Source organism: Bos indicus x Bos taurus, chromosome 7 (genome assembly GCF_003369695.1).
Source record: "Bos indicus x Bos taurus breed Angus x Brahman F1 hybrid chromosome 7, Bos_hybrid_MaternalHap_v2.0, whole genome shotgun sequence".
In the NCBI taxonomy this organism is placed as follows: domain Eukaryota; kingdom Metazoa; phylum Chordata; class Mammalia; order Artiodactyla; family Bovidae; genus Bos; species Bos indicus x Bos taurus.
Window position 1 is genome coordinate 64,081,506 of NC_040082.1, and position 26,297 is coordinate 64,107,802.

General features: G+C 43.6%; 1 protein-coding gene across 7 annotated transcripts in view; it reads right to left on the bottom strand.

Annotated features, from left to right (window-relative positions):
• The window catches only part of LOC113895342, a 205,455-nt gene that overhangs the window by 103,823 nt on the left and 75,335 nt on the right, over window positions 1-26,297 (bottom strand). The window contains exon 1 of one of the 7 annotated variants that reach the window (XR_003511813.1): window positions 9,703-9,819. The exons of the other annotated variants lie outside the window; for them this stretch is intronic. The gene's annotated coding sequence lies outside the window, so the exon portion shown is untranslated. Of the gene's footprint in view, window positions 1-9,702; window positions 9,820-26,297 lie in introns of those variants that run through there. 7 annotated transcript variants of the gene reach the window in all.

Genomic DNA, 26,297 nt, shown 5'->3' on the forward strand with positions numbered 1-26,297 from the left:
GCCCCCTCCATCTCAGCTGGGGCTCCTGACTCCTGAGCCCTACTCCCACCCCGTGCCCCTCAGCCTGTGCTCCCGCTCTGTGAGCAAAGGCAGGAACTACCTGGCTCATTGTTCAGCTTCTCAGGGTATGAGCACAGATTCCCCACACGGCCCCTGCCCTCAAGTGCTCCCCCTGGTCTGCTCCCCGAACCGTGCAGTGGCCAACAGGGCTCTTGAGGCCCCTCCGCACTTCCTGTCATACGTCTGGCTGAGGGACCCAGCTCGCATCCAACAGCCTCTCATGCTGAAGGAACTGAATGAGGCCACAGGTGATCTGGGTCCCATCTCAGTCTGTCTGCATCGGTCTGAGGGCAGATAGCCATGCAGGCTTTGCTGCCGGTTCTGTGACAATGAAGTGAAAGTGAAAGTTGCTCAGGGGTGTCCGACTCTGCAACCCCATGGACTGTACAGTCCATGGTAACCCGTGCTAAAGAGCTTAGGCTCTGGTGTCAGTGAGGTGAGTGCGTACTCAGTCCTGTCTGACTCTTTGTGACCTCGTGGACTGTAGCCCGCTCGGCTCCTCTGTTCATGAAATTCTCCAGGCAAGAATACTGGAGTGGGTTGCCATTTCCTCCTCCAGGGCATATTCCCACCCAGGAATTGAACCTGTGTCTCCTGCATCTCCTGCATTGGCAGGCAGATTCCTTACTACTAGCTCTACCTGGGAAGCTCTGGTATCAGACATGGGTTCAAATATACTCTGTGTGACACTGGTTGAGTTACTCAACCTCTCTGAGCCAAAGTTTCTTTGGCTGTCAAATAGGGATAATAGTATCCCTCTCCCATGTCAGGAGCTTGGGGAGGATTAGCTAGTTAGTAAGACCCCACCTATTCCCTGAAACTGCACTGTGCACAGGCCCTGGGCAGGTATTCTCACTGTGTCATGGAGACAGTCCTGGGAGAGCCCTGAGGAGTCCTTTATCCAGGAGCACACTCACCAGCCCCTTCCGTGTCTCCTCCCCTCCTTCCAGGCCTACAATCCCTCATGAGATACATCTCAAGTTCTAGTCTCCAGCCAAGCTCACATGTGAGAGTAAGATGATGGATGAACCCTGAATCTAAGGATGCCCAACCCCCCACCATCCTCCAGGCTCGAGTCCACAAGTCCTCCCAGCTCCAGGCCTGTCAGGGCCTTTGGGAAAGTGGGGGCGGGAGAGCTGGAAGAGGAGCTGTGAAAAGCGGAACAGGCTTCACCCTAGGATCTTCCTCACCATCTGTCTTGCCAGGCATGGCAGGGGGGGCCTCATCCATCCATCAGGATTGACACCAGATCCTTGCCCCCCAGCCATGTCTGGGCATCCCTCACCCACCCTTCCCCTCCCTCTTCTATTCCCAGAGCTTGGCTTGTTGCAGGGCCGGGCTTGCTCTTAATTAGCCTGACAAAACTCAGTCACCAGGGGAAGTCCTTGAAGTTGAGGATTTCAACAAAGCTAAACCACTAAATCCTGTGGCCGCCAGCCTGTCTTCACAGCTTCTCTGGCTCTGCCAGAAATCGTGCTTACTCCCATGCAGAAACCACAGTCCTGGCGGCTTCGGTGTCTCCCCCAGTCCTGGGCCACCTTATCAGGGCAGGCCTGGCCCATCCTTTATCTGCCTGCCATCTCTAAGTGCTTCCATCCCCCTGACAGGCCCCATAAAAGCTGGTTAAAGACAAGGCTGTCCCGTTTTTTGACATCGCTGACTTCAAAGGCCACAGATGAGGTGGGCGCGATCTGGTTGCTTTGCTGAGTTGAGACCAATGCCCGGTGCTCTTGCAATGACTCTGTTGGTCTGGGGATGACACTAGGAGCCCCAGAGCTTAGCAATAAATATCCAGAAATGGTTAAGGGCACAGGCTCTGGAGCCAGGCAGCCCCAGTTCGGCCACTGGGTTACTGGACTGCTTAACCCTGTTGCTGTGAAGCTTCTCTGACAAACGGGGATGATGAAGTTCACCTGTCTAACCCTCCAAATGTCACTGGGACAGGCCCGGCATGGTGAAGAGGACTCCCTTCTGTAGGGGCTTGGCTGCTTCTTGGCACCCCCTAGAGCCACCCTAACAGGGCCCAGGTCATCAGAGATCACAGCTCCAAAACCCTTCATCCCATAGTGGCAAGAGTTTTTGCCCCCAGGGAGCAGGAGTTATTGTTTAATACGAGCACAGAGTTTCAGCTGGGTAAGATGAAAAGAATTCTGGAGATGGATGATAGAAACGGTTGCACAATACAAACTGACCTAATGTCACTGAACTGTATGCTTCCAAGTGGTGAATATTATGCTATGAATAGTTTACCACAATTTTTTTAAAAGTCTGACCCTATGTAAGGAGGCAGTTGAGAGGAATGGAAACAAGGCACTCCCTAGGTCTTTTAAGAGCTCAAGCTGGAACCCAAGATTCATACTGGCTGATAATAGAAATGAAGCTAAACCAAGAACTGCCCCCTCCTGCCAGCCCTAAACCCATCCCCTGGTCCCGTCAGCCCCCACCTGGGGCAAAGGAGCTGTCTCAGGAGGGGTCAGCCGTGCACACGGCCTCACCTCCCGGGGGACCCTGAGTACAGCCCTGCCTGGCTCACGCCCACAAACAGTGGCTGCGTAGAACCCTTGCTGCAGGTCCTTAGGACAAAGAAAGAAGTGCAGAAAGGGAAAGGGGAAGACGGAATTAAGTCATCCTCAGCTTTTCTCCCAAGTCTCACTGAGAAGAATCAAGATGCTTTTCGGGCCCACTGCCCAGAGACAAAACAGGAGATGAAAATATTTATTTGTTTCTAAGGCTCTTGCAATCCCAGGATGAAAAGCCCACCTTGGTTGAAACTTACTGCAGCCTGAGCTACTCCCATGGTTGCCCCTGCCCCCAGGCAGCCGTCTACTTGCTCAGGTCCTGGTGCAAGAAGTTCCACTGGGGAGAAAAAGTGGGATCCCTGTCCCCACAGAAACGGAATCTATTAAATGAGAATTATCCCCTATTGGCATCAGGGAGCCATAAATAGCCCAGCCGCCCCAGTTGAATCACCAGAGCTAGCACTGTGTCAGCGTTTCTATATAAACCAGGGTTTGCTAGGGGATTAGCTCACAGCCATAAAAAATTTGCTCCAGGCTGAAACTTGGCCTAAAGAAAATCTCAGCCTGCGAGTAGATACTGCAAAGAAAGCCAGACAGACACCGCCCCCAAGCCTGCCAGGGACAAGGGTGTCTCTGACCAGGACCTCTTATATCAGGGGCTCTGTTGTCACCAGCATGTAAGAAACCTGGTGATTTAGGGCACCACTTGGGGTTGTCATAATTCAAAATTTGGTCCTTCCCGCCACCACCCCCCACCACCCCGCAAGCCAAAAGAAGGATATTTGCTGCTCTGAGAGCTTCACATAGGCCTGGATTCGGGAATGTGTAATCGAAACCCTCCCCTTTCCCTGTTGATAGCTAATAGTCAAGAAAAGAGAGATTTACCCAAGCAGGGAACCAGTGCTCATGGTGATTCTTCGTACAGTGTCAGGACAATGGGAGCTGTCTTCCACCCTAAAGCAAGGCCTGGGAACCTAACATATCCTAAAAGTAGAATAACTCCATACAAGACACAGATGTAGTCAATGGGGAAAGGAAACTTTGCTTCGGTTTGGTTTTTTCCTTTATGGATAGGCAGTTAGTCCAACATCACCTGTTAAATAAAGCTAGACCCCTCTACACATCATCTCATACCTGGCTTCCTGGTGAATTAAAGATCTAAATGAAAAAGATACAACTATAAAAAAATAGTAGAAGAAAACTTATGGGAATGTATATATAAACTCTGAGGGAGAAGGTCTTCTTAAAGAAGACATAAAAACTAGAAGCCATAAAGAAAGAGAGGTTTTAATACCTGACAACGCAAAGTTTTAAATTTTTAGGTAGCCAGATTTATCATAGACAAAATTAAAAGAAGGGAGAAAAAACTGCAACACTTATTGCTAAGGGTTTATATGCTATCTTAATAAAGGACTTCTACAGATAAGAAAAAGAAAGAATATCAGAAAAAGAGGCAAAGGATATGAAAAGGCAATTTAAAGACAAGGAAATGTAAATTGCCAGTAAGCAGTGGAAAAGATATGCAACTTCATTAGTTAGGGAAATACAAATTAAAACAACAAATCTGACCCATCAGAGTGATAGAATAGTAATACCTAGGGCTAGTAAGGGAAACAGGAGTACTCACTCATTCCTAGGGTCTGATAAACTGCTATAATCTTTAGAAAAGATGTATAGCACCGTCTATTAAAATTTAAAATACCAGCAATCTCACTTATAGGATTATGTCCTGCAGGGCATATCTACAAGAATGTTTACAGAAGCACTGTTTATCAGGGCAAAAAGTAAAATCAAAATGAATGTCCATCAGTTAAAGTGTTGAATAAATTGTGTTATGTTTATACCATCAAATGTAAATTATGCAGCTATTAGGAGAATAAAAAGAATAAATAACATCTTACATGTACTAACAGAAAAAGCCATGCTGGATTTTTTTCCTTTTTAATTACTCATATATTATACTGCAGCATCCATGAACATCTATTGTCCTACTACTCAGTCTATTTCTTTTTATTTTTCCTTTATATTAATAAAATTTTTAAGAGTTATCCATGAACGTCAGAAGGTTTGAACATGTTTATGTCCCTTACTGATAAAGCAAGCTTTTCTCGGCAAATTTACTAGCTGGCACAATACCATGAGGTGGCATTAACTAAAAAAGCACTGTCAAGGTAGTGTTTGGTTAGTGCGAGCCAGATTTTATTTTTAAAAAGAAATAATTTAAAATATGAAAAGTTAAAATTCCAATATGTGTGTATACATACATTTTAAGTTTGTGGGGGCATGGAGAGAGATGTAAAGATGTCCTATACCGTTAGGTCTGATAACCTCAGGAACGGGATTGGCAGTGGGACCCAAGAGCTACTAACTTTTTCTGTACTCAACTCTGAATAGTTTGGTTTTTTTTAGTGCAAACATGTATAACTTTTAAGATATTTTTAGGTAGAAAAGTTTTTAATCATTCCAAAAACAAAGTCAAAAAAGGCAAAGTGATAGCTGAACCTCAAGACATGCTTAATAAGTACTAATGTGTGTGCATGCCTAGTCGTGTCTGACTCTTAGGGACCCCATGGGCTGTAGCCTGCCACACTCCTTTGTCCATGGTATTACCCAGGCAAGAATGCTGAAGTGGGTTGCCATTTCCTCCTCCAGGGGATCTTCCCAATCCAAGAATCGAACCAGAGTCTCCTACACTGGCAGGCAGATTCTTTAACCACTGAGCCACCTGGGAAGCCCGATAAATACTAAGGCTTGTACTAATTAACTAAGGCATGGTCAGAGAAGTAGCACTGCCCCTGAACTCAGGGAGCTCACAGAGCTCAGGGGGACAAAATGCACACAGTCCTTAGAGAACAATTTTAAAATCCACAGAGATTCGGGGGCAGACAGGATCTGGGGTGTTCAGGGAGGGCTTCGTGGTGGAGGTTTCCCAGGGTTTCAGGATGGAAGGCCTTGGATAAATGGAGGACTAGGGAGTGCAAGAGCAGTGCCGACGCAAACGAAAGGTCCCGGGCTGTGAGTGAGCCTGCCCTTAGAGGCTGGGGTCTAGGAAAAGGCCTGGCACGCTGTGGATGCTTCTACGTGCCTCCTGAGCTCGGCCTGCTGCACCCCCTTCTCTTCAGAAGGTGGCAGTGGCCATCGAGAGTTTGCACATCAGTCTGAACGCTGCCTCTTCAAAGGACAGGTTTCAGTTTCCCTGCAGAGGACCGGGTCTGTGGGGAATGATTCAAGGCAAGACTGCTCTCTGTCCCAAAAGCTGAGCCAAAGGCAGGCTCTTGAAAGTCTGGGAGGCCTACCAGGGAGCAGGGCTCACCTCTGGGGTCACAGAGCGGTATTCACGCCAGGACCAGGTTGGCTCCTATCACCACGCCAACCTCAGGTCAACCTGCCTCCCTCAGAAGCACACAGGTGGAGGCTGCGATCTTCCCAGCTGGTATCTAAGCTGCTTGAGGGTAGCAACCAGCCCTGTGTGGCTCACAATCCTCTGTCAGAGGCTTCAATGAGTAAGTGACCCCTTCATATTGCTTTGTATACTTGGTCTTGGCTGCAGAAGCCTCTGGCTTTCCCCCTTGCTGGCTGGTAGAATGATAACATTGCCAGGAGTTGGGAGGAAAGAGCTGGGGTCTGGAGTTCACAAACTGATAAATAAGGTTCTGTTCTGAGAGGCCAAAAGAAAACAGGGATCCATACCAATATTCTTAAGAGAGTATTTGAAGAAGGAAGAGGACAGGCTGTCCATTATTTCCATGGGGGAAGGAGAAGAAAGGGTAGTTTGCAAATCATGTTCACTGGAGGCAGAAGCAGTCGTCGGTCTATTTCACATGATTTCTGAAAGAAGGCGCGAGGAAGGGACGTGGTCTTCCCACGGGCACATCCTTAGTGGAGAAAGGTGACGCTTTATTTTGTCTCAAGCTCAGGAATGTCCTGGCTTAAGCAGGGAGAGCAAAGCTGGCTCCAAAGAGACGCATCCCGCCCTGTCAGCTTCTTTCCTCAGCCCTTGGATGGTTCATCCCCATCTGCGTCCAGTCTGTGACCGGCAGTATTCACGGGGTCCCGCTCAGCCTGTACTGATTCACTGTCCTGAAAGGTTGGGGCAGAGACACACACTATCTCCCAGACGTGCAACTGAGGGCTCTTCCAACCCCAACTCCTCGTTCATTCTGTCCAGCTCTGTTCCCAGCTACTGAGCCTCCGTAGCAGGGTGCAAGGCCTTGGGTACCAGGGCGGGCATGGCTCCTGTTCTCACAGACTTAGAGCCGGCAACCTCCAATCTGAGCCTCATGGTTTTCCTTCTAGAACCCACAGGAATGATGATGCCTTCCTCCTCCTAGGGCAATTGTCACTTCTTTCAGAACCCAAAGGGGCTGGCTCCCTATCTTGGTTTCAAAATCTTCGCTTTCTGCTCAGAGGAAATGAGCTTCCTTCATTCATTCCACCAGTGTTTAGTGAGAGATTCTTATGAGCCAGGCTGTGATCTAACAAAATAGAAAAAAACAATCTCTACCCTGCTGCTGCTGCTAAGTCGCTTCAGTCGTGTCCGACTCTGTGCGACCCCATAGACGGGGCTTAAATTTTAGGGGTGGAAGTAGCAGAAAAACTAATAAGTAAGTCATTTCTCCAAGTGCTGTGAGCTAAAAAGCTGGAGCAGGGTGTGCTCTGGGAATAAGGGAAAGGGGGGTATGTTGAATAGGGGGGCTCAGTGAGCTTCCCTCTCGGCTCCCGCCCACTCGGCTTTATCTTCTTGCTGAGATGGTGTTATTATGGTTCCCAAATGTTTGAGGCTCGAGTGAAGAGTTCATCTGTAATGGGATTATCTCCGGCCCTGTTTGCTTTCATTACAGTCCCACTCTCTCCGAGCATGAGAATCTAACCTTACCGAAAGCATATTTTGGTAATCTGATATAAACTAAATTTAAACTTTGACCTCCAACAATAAAAATGCTACTTTCCCCCTCTGCAGACCTGAAATACAGATTAAGGGCCTGCCAGCTTCACTTTCCGGGTTTCTAACTGACTTCTAATTAGATTCGAAGCATGACTCAGAAGAGTCAGGCCCACCATGGGCACTGGCACACGGGCCTGGCTTTTCCTCCTACCCATCAGAAGTTGGATGCCTCTCCCAACTTTCCTGCATCTTTCCCTTCAGCTCCTGTTTCGTAGGCTTGTCGCTGAATCGCAAGTTAGCACTGAAAACTCAAGATGAAATTTCTGTCTGAAGTCACATTGCAAATGGGCTCTGATTCCCGGTTTGCACGAACAGCTTTAATCCTGGTTTGGATAAAGGTTAAGTAGGAGCTTACTCCATTCTGCCCCCACGTCATGTTCTAATTCCTATAGGTTATCTTATTTAGAAATTAAGGCAAGCCGAAGCCACGTGGGGGCCGCCCGCTGCTGGGGCTACTCCCTGTGTGTGAGATCCCTGCAGCCTTACTTGCCACCCGCTCACCAACCATTTTGTTTTTCAGAACCTGGCATTCACGTGTTCAGGTTGTCAAGCCACAATATTAAAAGCTTGTTTTTTCCTTTTATTTTTATTTTTTTGAAAGGGAGACATTAAATAAGTTTCATAGTCTGGACCAGAATAAGCAACTAAAAATTCAAATTCAGGGATGTCCCACATTAATAACTGTTCACCAAGGAAGCATTTCCTGTTTATACATTGAGCTAATGAGAATCCATCACCCCTGTCAAATGCACTGAACACCAAATTCAAATGTCAAACCAAATGTAAGAGGTCACACATTTCCTTTGCTAACTAAAAGTGTAATTCATAAATATTATTGCTACCAAACTCTCCATCTACAACATTTGTTTAGAAATATGCACATGTAATATAAATTGTGATTAAGTTAAATGGGTATATTATTTCCTGTTTTAAGGGCTAACAGCAGCATGAATTATGCTTTACTGCAAAGAAGGCTCAAGTCACAAGCAGTTCTGCCTGAGTACAGCCTCACATTTTACACCCCCAGGTTGGTTTTTGCACGTTCATTCATAAATACTGTACATTACCCAGTCTTGCTGATAACTTTCACTTCTGCTGCCTTATAAAATAGCTCTCACTATTGAAAAGGTCAGCTAAATGGACATAAACTTTGAGTCTAGCTACATGTAAAAATAAAAGTGGAAAAACAGAAAAAGATTTACGAAGCCTGGGTCTTCCTTTACCTCCGTAAGCATAATACCAGAATCCAAATTAAACTGAAACTTTGCATCTGTGCCATGATTTAGTGAGATGGGAATTGTTAGCACAAGAAGCAACAACCCAGATTTTTAACTTCTGAAATTAATGCCAGGGAGCAGAAAAACAAGTAGGAAAGCAATCTTTCATTCCGTTTTTGTCTACAAATAAATTCGACTAACGTCCTTAGTTTTAGAAACATGTAAACGAATTAATATATATGTCATTTTAGGAAAACAACACTTACTCCAGTAAGGAAAACAAGGAAAGCAGAACAAACAGAAATATGTTCTCACCTAAGAACCTGATACAGAACCTCATTGCACTCTAATAAAAGGATAGGAAAAGGAAAACCCAGAATCAAAGCTGACCCTGACCAGCTGAGGAAAGGAATCCAGTTTTCACTGACTCCACAGTCAATGAAAGTCAGTGAAAACTATTACCAAAGACCAAAAAAGAAAGGCAAGCAAGCAAACAAACCCTACCCTTCCCAGCCTCGGTTGAGAGGTTTGTTCCCACAGAAGGATGGAGGACTTAGCCCCACTCCTCTGCAAGGCCTCTGGAGCCTCCTTCCCATGGGGGCCAGGTCCACCCTGCCCCCTCCTTCACCAGGCTAAGGCATGCAGAGGAGATAGGTGGGTTAGATGCTCCTCAGCAGAGCTCTGAGTCATCACTGTTTTCCAACCCTTCCCAAGTCAGCCTGACGCCATCGTGCCAGACAATTTTGCAATGAAACCAAATCTTTGCTGTCACAGATTGGCGAGAGGGATAAAGTGGGTTCCTCAAAGAGATAACCGAGCCGACTCACCAGCTTTTGAAGTCTAGTGAACAGGGTTTCATAAGCTCCAGATTCAGCAGCAGATAATTAACAGATACAACTAAAGCTCATTTCTGTGGACACTCTGCCTATTCACCACGAGGCCGGCAGGGGCTGCCTCTCACCTGCCACCCAGTTCTCCTCTCCCCAGGGGAAGGCTGAGTGGGCAGATCTGGGTTTGAGCATGCTGCTGTGGCCGCTGCTAAGTTGCTTCAGTCGTGTCCAACTCTGTGCGACCCCAGACACGGCAGCCCACCAGGCTCCCCCGTCCCTGGGATTCTCCAGGCAAGAACACGGGAGTGTGTTGCCATTTCCTTCTCCAGTGCATGAAAGTGAAAAGTGAAAGTGAAGTTGCTCAGTCTTATCTGACTCTTTTTGACCCCATGTACTGCAGCCTACCAGGCTCCTCTGTCCATGGGATTTTCCAGGCAAGAGTACTGGAGTGAGGTGCCATCACCTTCTCCAGGGTTTGAGCAGAGCTGCTGCTAAAGAACAGGCTTACAGGATGTAGCTCTCATAAAATATTTCAAATTAGGTTTACAATAGTTTTATCATAGCATTTGCCCATCAAAATATAATTATACCATTAACTTATTTTTTAATTAATTTATTTTAATTGGAGGCTAATTACTTTACAATATTGTGGTGGTTTTTTGCCATACATTGACATGAATCAGCCACAGGTGTACATATGTCCCGACCATTCTGAATCCCCCACCCACCCCTCTCCTTACCCCATCCCTCTGGGCTGTTCCCAGAGCACTGGCTTTGAGTGCCCTGCTTTATGCATCAAATTTGCACTGGTCATCTATTTTACACATGGTAATATACATGTTTCAATGCTATTCTTTCAAATCATCCCACCCTCACCTTCTCCCACATAGTCCAAAAGTCTGTTCTTTACATCTGTGTCTCTTTTGCTGTCTTGCATATAGGGTCATTGTTATCATCTTTCTAAATTCCATATATATGCGTTAATATACTGTATTGGTGTTTCTCATTCTGACTTACTTCACTCTGTATAATAGGCTCCAATTTCATCCACCTCATTAGAACTGACTCAAATGCATTCTTTTTTACAACTGAGTAATATTCCATTGTGTATATGTACCACATATAACTTCCTTATCCATTTGCCTGCTAATGGACATCTAGGTTGCTTCCATGTCCTAGCTGTTGTAAACAGTACTGCAGTGAACACTGGAGTACATATGTCTCTTTCAGTTCTAGTTTCCTTGGTGTGTATGCCCAGAAGTGGGATTGCTGGGTCATATGGCAGTTTTATTTCCAGTTTTTTAAGAAATCGCCACACTGTTCTCCATAGTGGCTGTAGTAGTTTGCATTCCCACCAACAGTGTAAGAGGGTTTCCTTTTCTCCACACCCTCTCCAGCATTTATTGTTTGTAGACTTTGTGATAGCAGCCATTCTGACCGGTCTGAGATGGTACCTCATTGTGGTTTTGATTCGCATTTCTCTGATAATGAGTGAAGTTGATCATCTATTCATGTGTTTATTAGCCATCTGTACGTCTTCTTTGGAGAAATGTCTGTTTAGTTCTTTGGTCCACTTTTTGATTGGGTTGTTCATTTTTCTGGTAGTGAGCTGAATGACATTTTAGAGATTAATTCTTTGTCATTTGTTTCATTTGCTAATATATTCTCCCATTCTGCAGGCTGCCTTTTCACCTTGCTTACAGTTTCCTTCATTGTGCAAACGCTCCTAAGTTTAATTACGTCCCATTTGTTTATTTTTGTTTTTATTGCCATTACTCTAGGAGGTGGGTCATAGAACTTGCTGTGATTTATGTTAGAGAGTGTCACTGATTTATTTTAAATACAGTACTTTCAAATCTGGTAACTGGGATTTGAAGTCTAGCGAAAGAAAAAGATTTTTTAATCCCATATTTTTTATTAGCATATAATTTCCATAAAGTGAAATGTTCAGGTTTTAAGTGTTTTGTTCAATCTATTTTGAAGAATATACACAAAGACATGGAACATTTCTCTCAACCAGAAAGTATACCACACCTCTTCTCAATTTTTCACCCTCAGAATCAACCACTTATCTGATCTCTGTTACCATAGGTTAGTTTTTCCTACTCTAGAATTTCTTATAAATGGACTACATAGTATATTTATTTTGGTATCTAGCTTCATTCACTCATTCCAGTTTTGAGAGTCACCCATGATACTGTGTATATTAGAAGCTCATTCCTCTATATTGCTCATAACTTGTCATACGACTGTGCCACAGTTTATCCATTCAGTCATTCATTCCATCTGATAGATACCTGGGCTCTCTTCCAGTTTCAGAATTTTATGAATAAATTCGCTATGAACATTCTGATGCAAAAATTTTTGTGAAAATGTGTTTTCATTCTTCTCAGGTAAATATCTGAAAGTGGAATTGCTAGGTCATAGGGTAAATGTATTTTGAACTTTTAAAGAAAATAACCAGTTTTCCTAAGTGGTTATATCATTTTATACCCCCACCAGCAATGCAGGACAGTTCCAGTCCCTCTACTTCCTCTCTCGCGTTATCAATTTTTTTTCACTTTAACCCTGTCAGTGGATAACTTCTAGTGGATAACTAGTAGTAACTCACTGTAATTTTAATTTGCATTTCCCTCAAACCTAATGATGCTGAACACTTCTTCAGGTGCTTATTTTTTGGGTGATATACATTTGCCTATCTCCTTTAGTGAAGTCTCTATTAAAACTGTTTGCCCATTTTTAATTGAATTGTCTTTTTATTCTTGAATTGTTAAAGAGTTTTTATACTCTGGATGCAAGTCTTTTGTCAGACATATGTGTTAACCTATTTATTCCCTTAACAATGTCTTTGATGAGCCTAAATTTTTTATTTGGATGAAATTCAATTTACCAGATTCTGTTTTTATGGTTCATGTTTTCTGTGACTTCTCTAAGAAATCTTTGCTTACTTTAAGGTTGCAAAAAATTCTGTTTTTTTTTTCTTCTAGTCATCTTACTGCTTTACCTTTTACATTTAGGTCAATGACCTACATTGAATTGACTTTTATACATGATTAGAGATAGACGCCAAAGTTCTTTTATTTTTTAAAAGTATAACCAATTGTTCCCGTACCAGTTGTTAAAGAGATTGTCATTGCCCATTGAATTTCCTTGACATTCCTGTCAAAAATCTTTGGACCATATATCTGTAGGTGCATGTACAGACTCTATTCTGTTCCATTTATCCCTTTCATCAGTCCTGCACTGTCTTGATTACTGTAGCTATGTAGTCAGTCTTGTAATCAGGTAGGATAAGTCTTCCAAATTTGTTTTACTTTTTCAATACTGTTTTGGTTATTCTAGGCCTTTTTTTCTTTCCATATAAATTTTAAGATCACTTTGTCAAAGGAAAAATTGCCCACTTAAATATTTGATTTTTTATGCTACAGTAAATGTTATTTAAAATTTTTTACTGTCGACTATTCATTTCTAGTATATGGAATCATAACTCTGTTTATCTTTCACTACTGCAAAATTAATTACTACTTAATTAATTAAGCTCTACTCATCTTCCAAAAATCCTTAGGAGTCTCTTTGTATAAAGTCATGTCACCTATAAGCAAAGACAGTTTTACTTCTTCCTATTCAATCTGTATGTCCTTTGTTTCTTTTGCTTATAGTATTGCCTTGTCAAAGACCTCCAGTACAATGTTGAGTAAAAGCTGTGAAAGAGGCATCCTCACTTTGTCTTTAGCCTCTGAAAGGAAGCATTCACTTACCAATTAGTATATCAGTTGTAGGTTTTTTTGTTGATACCATTTGTTAGGTTAAGAAAGCTCTCTTTTATGCCCAGTTTGCTGAGTTTTTATCATGAAAAGAAAGAAGTGAAAGTGAAGTCACTCAGTCATGTCCGACTCTTTGCGAACCCATGGGCTGTAGCCTACCAGGCTCCTCTGTCCATGGGATTTTCCAGGCAACAGTCCTGGAGTGGACTGCCATTTCCTTCTCCAGGGGATCTTCCCAATCCAGGGATCAAACCCAGGTCTCCCTCATTGTAGACAGACACTTCACCATCTGAGCCACCAGGGAAAGCTGTTATCATGAATAAATACCAAAATTTGTCCATAGGTTTTTCTGCATCTATGCAAAGATGATTTTCTTCTGTAACTAACATGATAAATTATACAGATTGGTTTTTAATAGTATATCAACTTGATTGGTTTTTAATAGTATATCAAATAGGCCTTACAAATAGCTGTGAAAAGAAGAGAAGTGAAAAGCAAAGGAGAAAAGGAAAGATATAAGCAACTGAATGCAGAGTTCCAAAGAACAGCAAGGAGAGATAAGAAAGCCTTCTTCAGCGATCAATGCAAAGAAATAGAGGAAAACAACAGAATGGGAACAACTAAGGATCTCTTCAAGAAAATCAGAGATACCAAAGGAACATTTCATGCAAAGATGGGCTTGATAAAAGACAGAAATGGTATGGACCTAACAGAAGCAGAAGATATTAAGAAGAGATGGCAAGAATATGCAGAAGAACTGTACAAAAAAGATCTTCACAACCCGGATAATCACAATGGTGTGATCACTGACCTAGAGCCAGACATCCTGGAATGTGAAGTCAAGTGGGCCTTAGAAAGCATCACTATAAACAAAGTAGTGGAGGTGATGGAATTCCAGTTGAGCTATTCCAAATCCTGAAAGATGATGCTGTGAAAGTGCTGCATTCAATATGCCAGCAAATTTGGAAAACTCAGCAGTGGCCACAGGACTGGAAAAGGTCAGTTTTCATTCCAATCCCAAAGAAAGGCAATGCCAAAGAATGCTCAAACTACCGCACAATTGCACTCATCTCACATGCTAGTAAAGTAACGCTCAAAATCTCCAAGCCAGGCTTTAGCAATATGTGAACCGTGAACTTCCTGATGTTCAAGCTGGTTTTAGGAAAGGCAGAGGAACCAGAGATCAAATTGCCAACATCCGCTGGATCATGGAAAAACCAAGAGAGTTCCAGAAAAACATCTATTTCTGCTTTATTGACTATGCCAAAGCCTTTGACTGTGTGGATCACAATAAACTGTGGAAAATTCTGAAAGAGATGGGAATACCAGACCACCTGATCTGCCTCTTGAGAAATTTGTATGCAGGTCAGGAAGCAACAGTTAGAACTGGACATGGAACAACAGACTGGTTCCAAATAGGAAAAGGAGTTCATCAAGGCTGTATATTGTCACCCTGTTTATTTAACTTATATGCTGAGTACATCATGAGAAACACTGGACTGGAAGAAGCACAAGCTGGAATCAAGATTGCCAGGAGAAATATCAATAACCTCAGATATGCAGATGACACCACCCTTATGGCAGAAAGTGAAGAGGAACTCAAAAGCCTCTTGATGAAAGTGAAAGTGGAGAGTGAAAAAGTTGGCTTAAAGCTCAACATTCATAAAATGAAGATCATGGCATCTGGTCCCATCACTTCATGGGAAATAGATGGGGAAACAGTGGAAACAGTGTCAGACTTTATTTTTCTGGGCTCCAAAATCACTACAGATGGTGACTGCAGCCATGAAATTAAAAGACACTTACTCCTTGGAAGGAAAGTTATGACCAACCTAGATAGCATATCCAAAAGCAGAGACATTACTTTACCAACAAAGGTTCGTCTAGTCAAGGCTATGGTTTTTCCAGTGGTCATGTATGGATGTGAGAGTTGGACTGTGAAGAAGGCTGAGCACCGAAGAATTGATGCTTTTGAACTGTGGTGTTGGAGAAGACTCTTGAGAGTCCCTTGGACTGCAAGGAGATCCAACCAGTCCATTCTGAAGGAGATCAGCCCTGGGATTTCTTTGGAAGGACTGATGCTAAAGCTGAAACTCCAGTACTTTGGCCACCTCATGCGAAGAGTTGACTCATTGGAAAAGACTCTGATGCTGGGAGGGATTGGGGGCAGGAGGAGAAGGGGACGACAGAGGATGAGATGGCTGGATGGCATCACTGACTCGATGGAGGTGAGTCTGAGTGAACTCCGGGAGTTGGTGATGGACAGGGAGGCTTGGCATACTGCGATTCATGGGGTCGCAGTCAGACACGACTGAGTGACTGATCTGATCTGATCTGATAATAGTATATCAACTTTACATCCTGAGATGAACTCTACCCTTTTTCTATATATTGTTGATTACATTTGCTAACACTTTAAGGATTTTCATACCTATGTTAATAAGGGACTTTGATCTGTAATTTTCCTTTCTTATTGATATCCTTGTCTGGTGTTGGCATCAAAGTAACGCTGGATTCATAAAATAAGTTGGGAAGTATACTCTCATACCATATTTTCTGAAATAGCTTATGTAAAATTGATTATTGCTGCTGCTGCTAAGTCGCTTTAGTCGTGTCCGACTCTGTGCGACCCCATAGACGGCAGCCCACCAGGCTCCCCTGTCCCTGGGATTCTCCAGGCAAGAACACTGGAGTGGGTTGCCATTTCCTTCTCCAATGCATGAAAGTGAAAAGTGAAGTCGCTCAGTCGTGTCCGACTCCTAGCGACCCCATGGACTGCAGCCCATCAGGCCCCTCCGTCCATGGGGTTTGCCAGGCAAGAGTACTTGAGTGGGGTGCCACAAATTGATTATTAGCGCTTCCTTAAATATTGGAAAGAATTCACCAGAAAAACTATATGGGTCTGGACATTTGTTTGTTGGAAACTTTAATTACCAAATCAATTTCTTTAGTGAGTATAGGGTTTAGATTTGCTATTTCTTCTTGTGTCACTTTTGCAGGTTATGTTTTTCAAGTAATATGTCACTGACGACATGGATGTTTTTTGAATGTTGGCTACTTTGTATTAATAGAAACAGGATGTTTTGTACAACTTTTGCTGTAAAGTTGTTCACAATATCACCTCATTAGCCTTTTAATGTCCTTAGTGATAGCTCATCTTTTATTCCTGGTTTATGAATAATTTGTGTCTTCTTTTTTCCTTTTTATAAAAATTTTTGTTATGGTTAAACATATATGTAATATAAAATTTACCTCCACAATCATTTCTAAGGCTACAGTTCAACAGTATTAAGTATATTCACCAATCTCTGGAACTTTTCATCTTGCAAAACTGAAATTCTGTATCCAGTAAATAAATGTTCCTAGGTAGTTATCATTTTTATTACTCTTTTTAACAAACCAACATTAGTCTTTGCTGATTTTCCTATTATTTGTTTTCTATTGCATTGATTTCCACTCTTACTTGGGTTTAATTAGCTTATCTCTTGTTAACATTTTAAGGTGCAAACAAAGGTAATTGATTTTGCATCTTTCTTATTTTCTAAGATAATCATTTAAAGGTATACATTTCCCTTTAAAAATTATGCATCTCACAAATTTTGATGTCACCTTTTTATTATCATTAAATTTAAAATATTTTGTAATTCTATTGTGACTTCTTTGAATTCATGGACTATTTAGTCCATTATTTAGTACTGTTTCATTTCCAAATATTTGAAGAATTCTGTAGGTATCTTGTTGTCACTGATTTCTACTTTGACTGCATTTTGTTCAGAGAACATTTAGAAATTCAATCCTTGGAAATTTATTTAGACTTGTTTTATGGTCTAGTTTATGATCTAGGTTGAGGAATGCTCCATAGGCACTTGAGAAGTGTGTGCATCTTGCTTTTGTTGGATGGAATGTTAGATAAATGTACATTAGGTCAGGCTATTGGCAGTGCTGTTCAGATCTCCTATACACTCACCAGTCTTTCAACGCATCAGTTACAAAGAGAAGAGTCTCACACTCCTCAGCTGTGGTTCAGCTTCAGCTCGGTCAGTTTTTGCTTCACATATTTTGGAGCTCTGTTATTATACAACAACTTTTAGATTTTTATGTCTTGATTAATTAACACTTAATGCCATTATATAATGCCCCTTTTATCTTTTTATCATCTTGAAGTCTATTCATTCTGATATTAGGAGAGCTTCAACTGTTTTCTTAAGCATAGTGTTCGCATGGTATCTTTTCCCAACCTTGTACTTTCCGTCTGTGACTTATTTAAAGTGTATTTCCCGTAAACTACATATAGTTGGGTCCTGCATTTTTATCCAGTTTGCCCATCTCTGCCTTTTAATTGGGAAGTGTAATCCATTTGCATGTAATTAACTATTTATATATTTTTGTTTTAAATATACCAAATTCGGGTATTGAGTACCATTAGGCCTTTACACCTTTTGTTTTTCTGTTACTCCTATCCTGAATTTTGGAATGAAACAAATATTTTTAGTATTTTAATATTAGTATTTTTAGTATTTCATCTCACATCTGCTATTGACATGACTTAGTGACTAAACAACAACAATTGACATGTTAGGCTTGCTTTTTTGCATCATAGTGATTTCTCCAGAGATTACACATTTATCTTTATCACTTTACTTTCAAAACATATTTTACTACTTCCTGAATAGTTTAAGAACTAAGGACAGTACATTCCAAGTACAATGCCCCCACCCTTTGTACTCCTGTTGCCATTGGTTTTAGTTCTAAAAGACCATAAACCTCCATCTTCCTTTGTCATTATAACTTCAAATGACTGATTTTAAGTTTTAAAAGTCCTTTTAATTTATAGACCAATTCACTCCTTCTTGGGCCCACTCCTTTCCATGGGACCAGGTTTTCCTCTGAAATTATTCTTTTAGTCTATAGAAGTCCTTTTTAGCATGTCCTGCTCTTCTGGAGATTGGTTCTTTCGGCTTTTACTTGTGTCGATATATCTTTATTTCATCCTCATTTTTGGAGTTTATTTTCACTGGATATAGGTTTCCAGGTTGACAGGTTTTGTTGTGTTTGTTTCCATGCAGCACTCTAAAGATGGCATTTCCATTGCCTCTGACCTCAATTTCTGATGAAAAGTCAATTCTCATTCTTGTCATTGTTCCTCTAAGTCTGCGATAAATCCATAAGAAAATTTTTTATCCTTTTTCAGCGATTTGACTATGATCCCACCTGGGATTTTCTAAGCTTCTCAGACAGTGATGGTTTGGGGTTTGTTTGTTTGTTTTCCATTAGTTTTGGAAAGTGTTTGGTCCCTATCTCTTCAAATATTTTTTTCTGACCTTTTTGCTCTCATCCTCTTTTCCTAGGATTCCAGTTAAAGTGTGTTAGCCTTTTGGTGTTCTCCCTTAGATCAAATGCTCTGTTTTGTTTTTTCACTCTTTTTTCTCTTTTTGTTTCAGTTTGGATGATTTCTATTGACATGTCTCCATTGAGTCTTTCCTCTGCTGTGTTCCATCTGCAAAGCACACCAACAGAATTCATGTCTGACATCCCATTTTTCATCTCCAGTATTTCCATTTAGACCTGTTTTTAATATACTTTCTAGATGGCACAGTGGTAAAGAATCTGCCTGCCAATGCAGGAGACACAAGAGACATGGTTTCAATCCCTGGGTTGGAAAGATCCCTGGGAGTAGGAAATGGCAACCCACTCCAGTATTCTTGCCTGGAAAATTCCATGGACAGAAGAACCTGGAGGGCTTCGGTCCATGGGGTTGCAAAGAGTTGGACATGACTAAGTGCACACATGTGCACACACACACTCCCATCCCTCTGCTGAAATCCTGTATCTGTTCATCCATGTTGCCACCTTTCCTACTAGATTCTCTGACAAACATATGATGGTTATTTTACAGTTACTGTCTGATACTTCCTCAAGGGTGGGGGTCTCTCAACACTCCTACCCTCCCCCAGTGGCAGATAACTTCTGCCTCCTATTCTTGAAAGGTCAGGAAATGGGAGAGTATTTTTTTGGTTCTCCTGCTTAAACTACAGGCTTGGGTAGGTCTCATGTACCTATACCACAGGGAATTTTCTGTCCATTCTCCTGTCCTGACCCCAATCTTCCTAGTGAGTTCTCAGTAGAAGTCCATGGACAAAAGTGAGTACGAAGACACACCCAAGTCTGGAGCTTCCAAGAATTCTAAACTGTTATGCTAACCCGCACGTGGCTCTTAAAAATTCCTTTAAACTTAAACTCTTTCCGTCTCACTTGGTTCTGTGATGGTTACCTCCTCCTGCAGCTCAGCCCACAGTGAAACACTCATGGGTCCCACCTCTTCTTGAAAGGGCTGCTACCCTTTGGACTGTAATCATGCATGATTTTATAAATGGGCTAGCTTGTTCTTATTGTTAGGATGGCAGTAATATTCTCTTCCAACTGTATATATACTGGGCAGAAGCCCTCATTAAATATAAATATGAGTAACTAATGACCTCTCTCTTTTAGTATGTATTTATAAGATCTTAGATACAAATTCACTTTTTGTACATTTATTCTTTTCTAGTGAAATTATAATCAAACCTTACCCTTTTCCTTTAGTCCCGTAACTCCCTGCACATAGAGCTTATGAATAGTAATGGGGTAAGGCATTTGTGTGCAATCAAAGACAGAATGGATAACATTAGAATAACTATAACATCTGTTGTAGTACCATGAAGCAGGTAAAGTAACCAGTAACACAGTATCACAGAGCAGGTAAAGCAGGTGGTATGTTACATATGCATGATTTTATTTCTCACAACTCAATGAATTAGATACTGTTTTCCAGATGAGGAAATTCACGTTCAGGGAAATAAAATGACTTGACTAAGGCCACATAGCTAATAACTAGAGAAATGAAGACTTTAACCGAAGCAGTCTGGATTTTAGAGTCTACTTTTAACTTCCATTATACAAAGGAGTAGTAAGGGATTAAATGTTTACTTAAACTAAAATTTTTATGTTCATGATCTGACATCTGAGTTCTAATTCATGTAGCTCTCCATACATCCAGGGTCAGAGCAACACACACACGCACCCTTTTTTCACACAAACCCTTCACCAGGAAATGCCACTCTCCCACTCGTGTCACCAGAATGTCCTTCCATCACCCTACTGCCTTCAGGAATAGCCTCCCTCCAGTGAGCAGAGGGCCAAGACTGGACAGAGGTTTGCAGAGTGTGGCAGCAGAGCAGTGGCCCCAAGTAAGATGAGCCTGCAGATGAGTCCAAATGCAGAGGGAAGCTGGACTAGCCAGGGAGAGCCCTGAGGCCTCCACTGACCACCCGACTTGGGGAGGGATTGCAGAGCCTTGGTGCACTGTGGGTCATCAGCTAACTGATCTGAAGGCTAAATCTATGCTCTTAAGGAATTGGAAGGAAAAATTCATGCAACTACATTTACAGTTCAGCAGCATAACCTCCCCGACAATCTGTCTAGAATAGGGCTTGCCTTTCTTGAAGCAGTCTCTTGGCTGTTCAAAGGAAGACTTTCCCAAGTCACTTTAAAAACTAAAGACGTTGCCATTAGGGCCAAAGAGATCAAAAGCACCTTAATCTCCTCTATCAGCAGGCCAGCCACTTACCAAGTCTGAGAATGTTCCCCACGCGCTGCTTCCTGAGCCTGCCTGACAGTCCCTGGGATTGGTACCTTGGATCTTGGAAAACAGAAATATGGTTTTACTTATGCAGGTCTCTATCTCTGGGAGATGCATGGTATGATAACACAGCGGCCCAATCGTCTCCCACCCCAATGGTTGCAAAATGGTATTTCAGAATTCATAATTGGAATAGCTGTGGTTGCTTTCTTTAAAGAGGGATCAAAACATTGAAATCCATCCAAGAGCCCTGCTCCTGTAACCTGAGAATGGGCGGCATTCATTAATGGAGTACACACAAGGCACTTGCCCTCATGTCCTTGAGAAAGATTCCCTCAGCATTCCTCAGCATGGCTCACTTGGGAAGGCACAGCTTGTACAAGAGGCTGGTATTGCAGGCTTCCCTGTTCTAGGCTCTGTCTCATATCACTAGGCTGCTGACAAGTTAAGGTTGCATTAACAGAAGTACACTTCCAAGAACAAAGGAGGTGAGGCCCTTTCTGCTTCTGTATGGCTAACTTGTACAGGGTCTACTGCATTCTGAACGCTTGCACTTTCAGGTGGACTGTGCTCAGATGGTAGAAGCGTCTGCCTACAATGCAGGAGACCCAGGTTTGATCCCTGGGTCAGGAAGATTCCCTGGAGAAGGAAACAGCAACCCACTCCAGTACTCTTGCCTAGAAAATCCCATGCATGGAGGAGCCTGGTGCAGGCTACTGTCCATGGGGTTGCAAAGAGTCAGACACGACTGAGCAACTTCACTTTCACTTTGCCCAAATAGGGTGAGTTCTGTGGAGGGGTGCTCAGGATGAGGGTTGATCTGTGGCCAGGACATATAAAGTGGTTATACAGTATGGATGAATTTAGCCTGCTTATATTTTTTACTTCTGCTTTATTGATTAGCACTCCATCTCATACTTAAACCCTCCCCACTCTGCACAGCAGGCTCACATGTACTGATCCTTCTTCCTCAACTAAAGCTTGGACTCCTTGACAGGAGAGATGATGGGTGGTTAACACACAACACCTGACATGCCCAAGAATATTTGTTGGAGGAATGAACAAATAAATAGACAAACAAAAAGGGCTGCCTTGGAAAGATGGATTCCTACATGCCAGTATTTTTACTCAAAGAACAAGCCACCTCACCCATCCATGAGATGATGGGAAGACCCTGGTCTGCTGATGTAAGGGGGTAAGGACATTCCACCTCCCTCCCAAAGAGATGCCAGGGGCTGAATGATCAAGCTTCTTCAGAATCTATGAGCAAGTGGGGCTCCCACTATAGAAAGCATAATAATAAATACCAAACTGGAAGAAGTCAAAGATAGAGGTCAAAGTGGAGTCATGAAGCTGTGGGGCCTCAGGCAAACTGCTTAGCAAAATCCGTCACTGGGCTGACTCTCAGAACCCAGGCAGGAGGTTGGCACCTGAAATGAGGCTGGCAGTGGAGGAGAAGCAAGAGGGTAGAAGGACCCTGCCATGGACTGCACTTCTAGGATAGGAGAGTGAAGCTCATCACTGCGGCTCTGTTGTTACCCACACAAACAACACAGAGAACACACCCAGCCCCTCGTAACTGTGTTCCCCTCTAGCTTCGCCCACTAGGAGGCTCAGGGTCTAATGCAGAGTCTACCCCCCAAAAGAGCACTGGACCTGTGGTCTTTCTTTCTCACCCCTCTTCTATGGGACCATCAGCTCTGGGAGTGGAGGACTGTGGTTGCTGCGTTCATTGCTCTATCTGCACAGGCAGGCACATACTCAGAACTCAGCAGATACTTGGTGAGTGACTGGTCCCACCCATTTCCTCATCCTTCTTCTCCCTTACCCCAGTTTCTTCCCTTATTTAATGTTTATCCTGCTATAGCAGCTGTGTTTCTGAAACCACCTCAGACCCTCTCTTGTACAAGGTGGGGTACAAATAGATACATGAGAAAAAGAAGACAGAACAATAACGAATCCATGGGTACATCAGTCACCCGTGCGGCTTATGTAATGTGGCTCTGCTGACCTTTCTCACTCCCTCCCAGAGGCAGCCCCGGAGGGAACAGGCGCAGAAGGCGGTGGTTCTGAAGTTCAGCTTTGTCCTTAGGAGGCCCTCCTACCAGGCTGCTCCCAGAGATTATGTTACCTTCAGACCCAGCTGAAGGGTTGCCTAGCAACACTCACAGGACTCTTCACCTCTAAATCCCTCGTTTGTGTCTTACGTGTACACAGAGCGGTGTGAGCCTGACCCAGCGCACCATCCTCCTCCACAGCTCCCCACCTAAAACAGGCTGCTCTGCCTGTGTCATTGGAAATGTCTTCTATGCCTGTGACTTCCAGCCTGGACCTGTGAGCTCCCGTCAAGCATGAGCATGGAGGAGGGCAAGCAGATCACGCTTCGAGAACCAGAGCCACCATCTCAGATGAGCACAAGCCAGAAAAAAAGCAAGGAGAAAGAGGAGAGATGAGCTGTGAGCCCACACATGTCCTATCAAGACCCCATCACCCCAAGAACTGCCTCCTCTGAGATTTTTCTCCTCTCAGGAAAATGCTTTATTTTTCACCCAGAAGGTCAAAAACATGTGAATGGGTAAATAAATGAAGTGTTGCTTAAGATCATGTCTAAACAGTGTACAAAAATAAATATCCTCACTCTAAAGTAAGACAGTATGCAGTGTCCATCTGGGGAACTGGGAAAACAAGGAGGGGGTTGGGAGAAACCGCTCCATAAGGGCCTTCCCTGGTGGCTCATGATGAAAGAATCCACCTGCCAGTGAGGGAGCTGCAGGAGACGCAGGTTTGATCCCTGGGTCGGAAGATGCTCTTGAGTAGGAAATGGCAACCTGTTCCATATTCTTGCCTGGGAAATCCCATGGACAGAGGGGCCTGGTGGACTACTGTCCATAGGGTTGCAAAGAAGCGACTGAGCGCACACAGCTTTGTAAGACACAAATTTCATCTGTGGCTTTCCAGAAGCCAAGAAAAGGAGCAAAGCAGTCCAAACTCATAGACTCCCAAAAGTGGGCCAGAGGAGTTGACGTGGGCAATCACCCCTTTCTTCAGGCTCCAAGCAACCTTGCCAGGCAACCTCCTCGCTGCCAGCAAGGATACATTTCACCACGGCCTCTCTAGCTGCATCTCCAGCTTAACGACCAGGCAACTGTCAACTGCAAGAGTGTCCATAGAAAACACCGCTCTTTTCCCTTTACTCAAGGAGCCAGCCACGTTTTCTTGTACTGGGTCTAAAACCAGTTACCTCCATCTGGCCTCTATACCTCAGCCAAAAGTTAAAACATAAGCATTACACACATAAAAAAGCAAAAGAGCAATTTAAGCTCTTTATGATGAAATGTATTTTTGATAGTGAAATGAAGAACAGACGAGGGGAAAGGGTCGAATCAAGATATTTTGGAGCTGTGCTGGCCAATAGGTAGCCACTAGTCACGTAGGTCTACTTAAGTTTAAATACAGTATATTAAAAGTAGATAGAAGTAAAATCTAGTCCTTTTGTTGCACTAGTGTCGTGTTAGTGGCTCAGTTGTGTCCAACTCCTTGCAACCCTATGGACTATAGCCTTCCAGACTCCTCTGACCATGGGATTCTCCAGGCAAGAATACTGGACTGGGTGGCCATTCCCTCCTCCAGGGCATCGCCCTGATCCAGGGATCGAACCTGGGTCTCCAGCATTGCAGGCAGATTCTTTACCATCAGAGCCACCAGGGAAGACCATTATTGCACTAGCCATATTTCAAAAGCTCAGCAGACACATGCTGCTAGTGGCCACTGTATCAGATGCCTAGGATTATAAAGAACATTTCCATCATTGTAGAAACTGCTACTGGACTGCACTGCTCTGGACCATTCCAAGAGCAGGCTGTGGTCACAACACTCCATCCCCAACATGGTGGACTCTGTCAACAGGCCCTGCTGGATGCCCATATGCCCCTGATCAGCACTTCTAAGCTGCACTCTCAGTCTCAAAAATAAAAATCCCTACACCCAAGGCCAAACACTTCTGGGAGTTTTCCTGGTACCCCCAGATCTGTGTCTCAACCAGACTTAACCCCTCATGCCATCAAAATTTACCATGTAACCCATCTCCGGAGCCACACTTTCATACTTCTTTAGAGGGGTAGTGGATGGAGTGGTGGCCTCCTAGAACCTGTGACTGTAAACAAATTTATTTGGAGAAAGGGTCTTTGCAGATCCAATTAAGAGGAGGTCACCCTGGATCCATCAGTAAGCCTGGATCCAATTAGAATCTGTGACTGTGAACAAATTTATTTGGAGAAAGGGTCTTTGCAGATCCAGTTAAGAGGAGGTCACCCTGGATCCATCAATGACTAGTGCCTTTAAAGGAAGAGGAGAAGATACAGACAGAAGGGAAGGCCACATGAAGATGGGATGCGGCAGAGACAAGTTACACAACTCCAAGCCACAGAAAGCCCATGGCTGCCAGCAGCCCCCAGAAGCTACATGTGAGGCATGGAACAGATATTCCTTCAGAGACTGGGGGAGCAACCAACCCTGCCAACACCTGCATTCTGAGCTCCTGGCCTCCAACACTGACAGAATAAACTTCTGTTGTTTTAAGCTACCAGGTTCCTGGTAATTTGTTACAACAGCCCGAGGAAACAAATGCAAGGGGTTAATGGCACATTAGGACTGAATGGGCTTCCTCTCCCTAAGGAATCCACTCCTGGCCTGTGGCTTGCAGCCGGGACCCATGGGCACCCTCTCCGAGCATGAGCAGACACAGGCGAGCAGGCTGAGCCCCAACCCCAACAGTTCTGATTTGCAAAGGCCAGAAAGAAGCACCTGCTGGTAATAACAGAGTAATGTGGGGACAACGAAGCCTCCTTGGGTCTCCTCAAATGATGCTACACAGATGGCTGTGGTTACACCTGTAGCCCCCTCCCTCTATGGGGGCCAGGCAGCACTCAGCCCCTTCTCTTCTCTTCTCTCCTGCTGGTCTCATTCCTACTCTTATTCTAAAGCTCATCCTAAGACCCACTCACTTCAGGAAGCGTCTTCAGACCACGCCATCCCAGTGTGGCAGCTGCAGGCCGTGGCAGGAGGCCTGTGTTCTAGGCACAGCCGCACTCTCCTGGGGAAACCCCTTTTAGCCTGTGTCTCTGCATCCCTCAGGGCCTCGCTAGGCCCCCCTGCAGTGTGAGGGGTGAGGTTAGACTGTCTTGATGATTTCCAGCTCTCGTGCAGTCCTTTCACCAATTTGTAGCATTATTCACCTTTTTTTTGCCTGGCATGCAATAGATATTAAATAATAGCAATGATATGAATGTTGATAATAAAAACTAACACCAAGCCAGTCATGACATGACACTAAATGCTTTACATA